The following is a 10,093-nucleotide window of genomic DNA, read 5'->3' on the forward strand; positions in this document are numbered from 1 at the left end:
CCGCCGGATACCCACCGGTTTTTTTAAAGGGTACAAGCATCCCCGTACCGTAGCTTTTTTCGACGGTGGAAGAAACGCTTGGAGCTTGACCACAAGCAGCCATGGGAGGCCATGTGGTAGGTCCCTCGAACCCCTTCAGGCGGGGTCTGGAGAATCGGCGCACCCACCAGTTCAAAGGGTACAAGCGCCCCCTGTCTAGGCGGGGGATGAAGGGCTTGGACACGCACTACCACTGCGGCAGACGTGGTAGGCTCCTCCGAAAAGTGGTAGGCTACAAGTTACGACCCCTTTTCCCGGGGCATTTCCCGACGAAGTCGGGTAACTTCCCAAGCACTAGATCCTCTGGGCAGGGGGTGCTTGTACTAATTTTTACTGGTTGGTGCCCAGTGGTACCGAAGTACCTCCCACATTCTGGTACCCCATGGTACAAACCGACGTGGTGGAACGGTTTACAGTACACTGAACCCCCGTACTGGGGGCGCCTGTCACCACTTTTATTCTGGTGGGTGACCAGCGGCTGCAGAGGAACCCACCGCGTCTGCCGCAGTGGTGTCCAACAGCGTGTCCAAGCGCTTCATCCCCCGCCGAGACAGGGGACGCTTGTATACTTTGAACTGGTGGGTGCCCAGAGATCCCAGACCCCGCCCGAAGGGGTTCGAGGGACCTACCACATGGCCTCCAATGGCTGCTTGTGGTCAAGCTCCAAGCTTTTGTTCCACCGTCGAGACAAGCTACGATAAGGGGACGCTTGTACCCTTTTAAAGAAACCGGCGGGTATACGGCAGACCAGGAATTGAACCTGGTACCTCCCAATTACGATACGAGTGTTTTACCACTCGACCATCGCCGTCGGTTAAAAGTTACGTCTTCCATCAGGGCATTTCCCGACAAAGTCGGGTAACTTCCCAAGCACGAGATCCCCTGTTCAGGGGGCCACTGTACCCATTTTTCACTGGTTGCTGGCCAGCGGTACCGAAGTACCTCCCACATTCTCGTGCCCCATGGCACAAACCGACGTGGTTTAACGGTTTCCAGTACACTGGATCCCCCGCACGGGGGGCGCCTGTCCCCATTTTTATTCTGGTGGGTGACCAGCGGCTCCAGAGGAGCATACGACGTCTGCCGCAGTGGGTAAAGAGACCAGGTTAAATCGCATCGCTGTTAAAAACGCCAGGGAAGCGAAAAAGGATCCTCGCCATGTGCGAGTGAACAAACTTCTCATCATGAGCCGTGAAGCGCAGTGAAGGGAACCAGACGGCACACCGAGGGTTCGACAAATCGTGCAGGAAAATATTGGCTGTGGCCTAGCTCCGCTACGACGGGGTGTGCGTAACGAGAGGTACGATTAATATTATTGTTTTGCTTAGTTCTCTGTACGGTTGCCACCCTTCTGAAAGCGTACAGCTCGTTCTCCCCCCGTCTCCTCGGCTCGATGCCTATTTTTGGTTTCGTTCTGATGAAGTAGCCTGGCTTCTTTCCATCTCTCCTTCTCACTTTCAATATCCGACGAGGAATCCCCCCGAGCCGCCCCCTTCTCATAATGAATTTTTCTATTTTACTTTTTTTCATTTTTGCGTACTTTTTATGCTACGTTTTTATTTTCTTAGTTTTTATTGTTTTTTGTTATTGTTATTGTTATTTATTTTAATTCTTTTTTTTGGCGCGGCGAGAGGCACTGCCAGCTGCGCCGGTTGGGTTCCGTAGCCCCCTAATGTTTTCTAAACACTGCTGCCAGCTAGGGAACGGCTTAGCTACGAATTTCTAAGCAGCGCACAGCTTCACACTCTTTTTCATGCAAGTTACATTAATAACATTTTTCTCATCTGGTGGCACGGGGAAGAGAAACTTCTAAAATTATTGCCGCTTTCAGCAACGCCCAGGAGATCATTTCATTCTCCCATTCATATTGCCGCGAACAATGCATTGGGTTTGTTTATTTGTGTTTTGCTTTTGCCGCCCGGCTGGGCTGGCCTGTGTTATCGCTGTTCTGTCTGTGCCAAGGGAGGCGCGTGTTCCGTTCTTTCTCTCTGTGCCCCATGTGTTATTTCATCTGATAGGAAGAGCGTTCCGCACGAATGTGAAGAGCCTAGAATAATCTTCGTTAATTTACAGTGTTGTGGATACAATTCGACTACTCCAGAAACCCTCGCACCGAGTAATAAAGCCCCGCTGATCAGATGCCGCGGCATTCTAATCTTCGACACAAGTCTACGCACGTAACTTTTTTGAATGCTGTTTCGCCGCCTGGGTATTCTTTGAGTTGTTAGGGGAGCACAAGTTCGCTCCAATGAACTTGTTTTTTTCTTCAAGACAGCCGCGTCGCCTTTGGCTACATGACATCTGGTAGAGGTGTGGGGTACGCACCCTTTATGCTACCAACAACCTCTGGAAGCCACCAAGGCAGTCTAACTAAAGCTAGCCGCCGACTGCAGGGATTCCCGCCCAAGTTTGGACTACTGCCAGATAAATTGAAGGCGGAAGATGTCACGACCGGTGCCGTGAACAACGCATCCACAATGACTAACGCATCGAGCACCCCCGTAGTTCTGCAGCAACCCCAAGAACCACCATCATTCCATGGGTAACCTACGAAAGATCCTGAGGAATGGCCGGAGCATCTTGAGAGGGTCCGAACGTTTAACTGATAAGATGACGACAAAACACCCAGGCAAGTGTTTTTGTACCTTGAAGAATCCACATGTATATATATTGGTTCGAGAACCACGAACGTACGCTCACAACCTGGGAGTTTTTCAAGACCGAGCTCTCTAAAACGTTTAGGACTCTGGTAAGGAAGTAACGGGCCGAGCAGCTGCTGTAGACACACACGCAACGTCCCAATCAAAGCGTGCTCGTGTTTGTTGAGGAGATGAAGCGACTTTTTCGCCGTGCGGACACAAAACTGACTGAAGAAAAGAAACTAAGGTTGCTTATGCGAGGGGTTAAGCAAGATCTCTTCGCATGCCTTGTCCGCAACCCCCGAACACTATGTCCGAATTTGCGTCTGAGGCAGCGGCGTTGGAGAAGACGCTTGCAATACGAACGAGGCCATACAACCGCCCAATCAATGCGCTGGTTTCGGATAGGATTAGTGCCGGAGCTATTAACTCCGACTCACTACGCGAGACCATCCGTGCAGGGGTGAGGGAGGAGCTGCGGAAACTTTTCCCGACGACAGCGCCACAACCTCAAGTCGCTTCCCTGACTTACGTGATCCGGGAAGAAGTACAGCTGGCTTTGGGAACTTCTATGCCGTCCGAACCAACCAACGAGCCAGAGGCTATAACCTACTCCGCGGCTGTTCGTCGACCCCACCCTGTTCAATACGTCGTCAAGAGGCACAACCGTACCGCCACCCAATGTCGCCCGCCCGAACCCTTGAACCCGAAACCAGGCGCCAAGGAAGACCGAGGTGTGGCGAACGCCCACTAATCACCCACTGTGTTATCAGAGCGGAGAGCCCGACCACATCTAGTGCCACTGTCCTTACAAGAAGCTAGGTTTTCGAGGATTCTCCGTCGACACACCTCGCCCTCTCCCTGGTCAACGACCACGTGAGATGGACGAGTATCTGTCTCAAGCTGTGGCCCAGCCCGTTTCAACCGGTCGCGGTCGCCCTACCCGTACCAATCGCCGAACCGCCGTAGCAATGCTGACTTCGCCACGTTGGGGAAACTAACAGCAGACATTCTGCAGGTGAAGTTGCTCTACGGGGAAAAACCGGAAACCCTCCAACGACGCAAGGACGCGCTGAAGACATTGATTCACCACAGGCCCTCATCCCGACGACCCGACCTAACCCTGATGAGACTCCCGAACACGACAGCTACACGGCGTGACGCGTATCCGACATGACCGAGACTGCCGCTGAGAAGACGACGACGACGCACAGTGCCAGACCGTCAACACGCACAAGCCGAGATGCGACGCCCCGACGCACCCGGAACTCGAGGAAGGGGGCATTCGACGTCAAAGTGTCCATCAACGGCTTTGATGTAGTCGCCCTCGTAGACACGGGAGCCGACTACTCAGTAATCAGCGGACCATTTGCGTCTAAGCTGAATGAAGTTAGGACCGGATGGGACGGTCCGCACATGCGCACAGCATGAGGCCACCTCATGATGCCAAGTGTAACGTGCTCATCCCGCATCACAATAGATGACACGACATTGCTGCCGCGTTCGTGATCTTGCCTAACTGCTCCAGCGACGTAATCTCGATATGGACTTTTTGACAGACAACGGTGCAATATTTACCTACAGGCCAAGTCCGTATTTTTTTCTCGCATCACTCTATGACGCCGGAACCGAGTCCCGAACACCGTGCTGCTGTAAGGATCGCCGATGATGATGTCATCCTGCCACTCCGCGCAAACTTGATGATCACCGTCAACTGTGAACATGCTGTTCCTGTCGTCAACGCTATCGTAGAGAGTGACCAAAGGTTGCTGCTCGGGCGCGGTGTGTCCGTCGCAAGAGGCATTGCGCGATTTAAGCAACACCAATCTCAATGTTTGGTCACCAATTTCACTGAGGACTACCAGCATTTAAACAAGGGATGCCGAGACCCCGGGTACCGCCCAGGGGATCGTGTGTGGGTTTGGTTTCCCATCCGACGACGTGGACTCAGTGAGAAACTTCTCCAAAGGTATTTGGGACCCTACAGGATTCTACAACGTGTTGGCCACCTTACCTACAAGGCGATCCCCAATGGTGATTCCGGAACATCACGACGACTCATGCGGCCAGAAGTTGTCCACGTGATTCGCTTAAATTTTGTTCGGACTGTCGCTTGTGTTAGCATCGGATCGATGCGCTCTTAGAGGGGGGGGGGGGGTAATGCCGCGAACCATGCATTGGGTTTATTTATTTGTGTTTTGATTTTGCCCCCCCGGCTGCGCCGGCCTGTGTTATCGCTGTTGTCTCTGTTACAAGGGAGGCACGGGTTCCGTTCCTTTTTTTTATGCCGCATTTGTTATCTCTTCTGATAGGGAGAGGGTTACGAATGAATCTGGGTTCCTAGAATAATATTTGTTGACCTACAGTATTCTGGGTACAATTCGACTATTCCAGAAACCCTCGCGTCGAGTAATAAATTCCCGTTCAGCAGATGCCTTGGCATTCTAGTCTCCGACATCAGTCTACGCATGTCATATTCTTGAATGCTGTTTCGCCGCCTGTGTATTCTTTGAGTTGTTAGGGGAGCACACGTTCGCTCCAATAAACTTGTTTTTTTTCTTCAAGACAGCTTCGTCACTTTGGCTACGTGACAATATTACGCGTCTGCCACTGCCTTTGTCGATTTTTCAGAACGAATATCGGACAACAAGCTCGTGATCTGAGAGTATAGGAAGCCGACGGACCGACATAAATTCTTGCATTTTAAAAGCAATTTTAAAATCTCGTACTTGGCGCCGTCAAGCACGTTCGCGATGCCACACTTCTGAATGAAAGTTTAAACATGGTCGATGGGTTCATGGCTCACGCCTCGCAAGCCCATCCCGCGAGCTTCTCAAAAGGCGCACGCTTCAGCCGACCGCTCGTTTTGAACGCGAGAGAGCCGCTGCTGCCATTGCTGTTATCAAGTGCGCAAGTGGAACGATTTGACGATTTGTGTCACCTCCGATAGAAAAGCCCACGCGGCTATGCTTCATGCATCCGAAAAATTGTTGTTAAAAATTTTGGTGCCATTTTGAAATGGCAATGGCGATGGGTGGGAGGAGACTTCCGCTGTTGTGGCAATTTCGGTTTCGTATCCGATTCTAACGGGCATGCGATTTTTCGACCGATTTTTCCGGAAAAAAATTGCGCGCTAGAATCGGGTAAGTACGGTATTTGCAACCTGGAAGAGACAAATGAGATCCTGATGGCCGAACTACAATGCATTAAAGACAGGCAGGAAGCTTACGTTGATGAAATGTCGGCGCTGAACGGAAAATTTGTTTCTCTAGAATCTAACTTTGCATCCTACAGTACAGGTGACACTGAAATAGCCAAAATAGCAATTCTTGACCTTTGCCATCACGTAATGACTATCGCGGCCCGTAGCAATGGCGCAAAAAAATCGACAGCGAAGGTCAAACTTGCTGTTTTTGGGCTTACTGATTATCCAGAGGAAGATAGGCCAAATTAAGAGGAAAAAATATACAATATCTCCTCCAGTAATTCACAGTTATCCAAAAACCGCACGAATTTTGAACGCGTGCATAGATTAGGCAAATACACCGAAAGGAAAATCTGCCGCGTAATAGCAAAGTCTTTTTTCTTCAAAGACAAAAAGAAAGTATTCTCATCAGCGCGAAAACTAAAAGAAAAAAAGAATTTCTATCAGTGAAGATTTCTCGTTTGCTGCAAGAAGAATACCAAAAAAGTTGTAAGATTTTTCCAACGCCCAAAAAGCGTAATTTTATCTTGCCGTCAATACTTGACTCATGGTCTAAAAACTTGTGCCTTCCATAGCGTTACAAACCAAGTGGTGCTATCCACGAAATAACTATTGCATGTCCAGTCTCTTCTAAAGTGCGATATCACCAGCCGCAGCTTCACGTCTGCTCAAAAGCGTCACCATGAAAACCCCAGTTCTGAGAAAACTTCCTCATCTGTTTCATTCACAAACATACGCAGCCTACTGCCAAAGAGCGATGCAATAGGTTCCCTGCTCAACGACAACGAATCTGAAGTCCTCGCGCTTACCGAGACGTGGCTGCAGCCTGATATTAACGATAACAAAGTTTAGCAAATTTTAACATCTTTATTATTTCTCATAAAGAGCGCGCTGACAGAAGAGGTGGTGGTGTTCTTTTGGGTATTAGGAAAACAGTTTGTTCTTACGTTGTCGACGCAAAATCATTTCTCGAGTAATTTTGAAGCATGCAAAACAAGCCCTACTAAATTTGCAGTTATAGGAAACTCTTACCGCCCTCCTAATTGGAGTTGGTTCACATGTGATTTGTGGAAGAGTGTAACTCTTGCCATGAAGTTATGCGATACTGAACATGTCTTTATTTTTCGGGACATTAACATTCCACAGATAGGTTTGAACCTTGTATTCTGTCCTTGTAAAACCTCAGCTTATTTTGTCAGCCTAACTCTTGACTTTCATTTTCTCAATAAGCCAACTCGTGGAAACAATATCTTAGATTTATTACTGACGTCAGCTCCTGATGCTGTCGCGGAAGTTCTTCATCATGAAGATCTAAGCTACCCCAGAATAATTGAAGTAATCCTTGATGTTCCATTATGTTTTTCGGGAAAACTACCAAAAAAATTCATCAGCAGAACAAAGCCAACTATACTGAAATCACGTATAACCTCGAAATATTGTTTACCCAAGTACTCTTGCGATCTTTTATTAACCGTTCGGTACAGGACAACTGGGTACTTTTCCTTGACAAAATGAGAGAACTGATAAACCAATACATTTCACTAGTTTCAATATCAAATGACAAGTTTAATGACTGGTTCTCTAATATTTACTTGGCACGTGGTATACATCATTCATGCGAATGTTTGCCGACTACTGCATCATTTACCATTTTATTACAAACATTACCGATCACTACGCACAGCAGAATAATCTGGGCGTATTTATCAAATTGTGTGAAACCTTGCAAACTGTACTGAACGAATCGAAATTTAAAACCCAAATAACTAAGTGCTGTCTCAGATTTCTACATACAAATATTCCGGTGTACACTTCCGGCCTACACATCGCTAATACCTGTGCGAAAGCCAAGAGATCGCGCGGCACAAGTAGTGCATTATTGGGAATATTTTGAACGTGGCATGAGCTGTTTTCACAATTTTTTGCACTTAATATGCTTATAATGTACTGCAGCGACGACAAACAAACTACGTGAGAAAAGACAGGCAATATCAGGCATTCATAGCAGTCACTTTTCAAAACGCGCGCGCTCGTTGACAACGGGGTATGTCGCTTACGCGGATGGATACCATACATGATGCCGTTCCGTTTAAAATGTCTTGAGTATACTTAACTGACTTGACAGAAGCAGTCCAAAAATAAAGCACTCTGATATATTTGTCGTAACTATGACTTCCACGGCACTGTAACTAAACTTAAAAGGGATTATTACCTTGAAGCATTACCCACTCGCCGCAATATTTATCCTTTATGTCTCTTTTATATATACGTACATAGCAGTAAAATGACCTCACTTCATATCGAACCACCCTCCCATTTATAAACTTGTCTGCGTAGTATAGTTTTTTTTGTCTGTAAAACATGTCGAAAAGGTGTCTCTATCGTATGTCGTTTGACGCGGCAACAATTTCACGTGTCGACGTTCACAATTCTATTTTTAAGGCTCTGGGGGAGGGGGGCGTATGAAACCTTTTTGTGCAAAGGCAGTCAGATTCTCGGAGCGCGAAATCAACGACATCAGTTGGCCTTTTTTAGTTCGGACTAAATTTGCAACATTCCTCACGAAGCTCTGAATTGCATTGCCATAGAAAGAGTACTGGGGCTACCGGCGAGCAAGGATATTCATGGCGAAAGACTCCGCTCCTGCCATCAACATTTTCCAACCTTCAAGACAATATTGAGAACAAGTTGCCCTCTTCTCAAAAAAGCTTTTTTGTAGCCTGATCCTTTCGTCTCAAAGAGCTTATAATCAGCGAGTTAAAGAGCATTTGTATGTTCGTAGTGCGCTATTCTGTTCCCAGACGAGTCTATGCCGTCTGCGCTGCGTTTTAGAAGCCACGGGGAAAACTCCCAATGCTCGTGCGTGGCCACCGCTTCGTTTTTCTTTTTTGGTAACGAGCGGGCAGACACCTGTCGCTGTCAACAAAACGTTTAATATCTGCTTGAACAAAGGCTGGTGTGGCTGCATTTGGCTTTTTTGGAGGAGGCGAATACTGAAAACGACCGTGCACTCAACATTTCGGTGGACGTTGGTGATACCCTGGAAGAGAAATTTAATCCGGTGCCCTCTGCCACCACTCGCATCAGCGCCTCTGTAGCCTCGATGAACTCAAACCATATATTCAGTCAATCAGTCATTAAAGGGACACATGTCCGAAAGATATCTCATTCACCAAGGGGAAGGTAGGTAGCATAAATCGTTGGCGCAAGCACCATGATACCAGTGATTTTTTATTAATTCATACTATGCACCAATTAAGAGGTCAGCCCCGTTAATTGTTGACCGGCATTGCCTTTAAACTCTACGGATTCATGCATATTGTACTTCCGCCCCTACTTTGTATGTGCCATTTAGGCCACCTTAGTGCATTGTGATCGTTCAGTGCTTTATTAAGGGAAACTGGGTTTTCGCAGATTCCAACTGCGAAGGAAAAAAGGTTGCGTCTTGTGGACGAACTTTCTTGTAAGAAGATCATTGTGTGCAATCATAGAACTATCTTCATCATGGGCATAAAATATTCTTTTAGTGACAAAACATTGTATAAAGAAAAAGTAAATGTATGTTGACGTGCCGAAGCTATGCGAAGCTATTCGTACATTGTTCAAACAGATGCATATAGTGCAATGATAAGAGGTAAGAAACTCCGCTCATATTCCTCGCAAAAAGGTATGGATGGCTCCAAAAATCATAGACCGACTGTGGTACTTTTATTATGCTAGAAAAAATATTACTTTAGTGCTGGCAAAAAACGTCGCGCTTATTTTCACTTTGTGTTTCACTATCCTACCTGTTTTCTCTGTTTCTATATTTACCAATTCAGTTGAGAATACGGAAGTCTGGCTTTTACCCTCCGGTAGCACAATTTTGATAGAAAATTTGTGCTTTTGACTGAGCACAATATGCAAGATTTGCATCATTAGCCTTGTCTGGGCTCCTACACCTGAAATGCCAGATACCCGAAATGATTTTTATCGGATGAAACAAAAAATATCCCGCCAGCAGCCCTACCCGGAGAGTCGCCGACATGGCGGAAAGAAAGTTGACGCCAGTTCAGAAAAATGTCGAAGAATCAAAGAAGATGAGTACAAAATAGTGAAAATATTTTGCAAAGCATGACGCTTTCGAAGCTACAAGAATAATGAGTGCATCATTACTTTAAAATAACAAGCAAACACGAAGTATTCATTCTGCCGCAGATGTACTGCTTAT

This window comes from Haemaphysalis longicornis, unplaced genomic scaffold (genome assembly GCF_048455015.1).
Source record: "Haemaphysalis longicornis isolate Haplotype H1 unplaced genomic scaffold, Haemaphysalis longicornis Haplotype H1 scaffold_8, whole genome shotgun sequence".
Lineage (NCBI taxonomy): Eukaryota > Metazoa > Arthropoda > Arachnida > Ixodida > Ixodidae > Haemaphysalis > Haemaphysalis longicornis.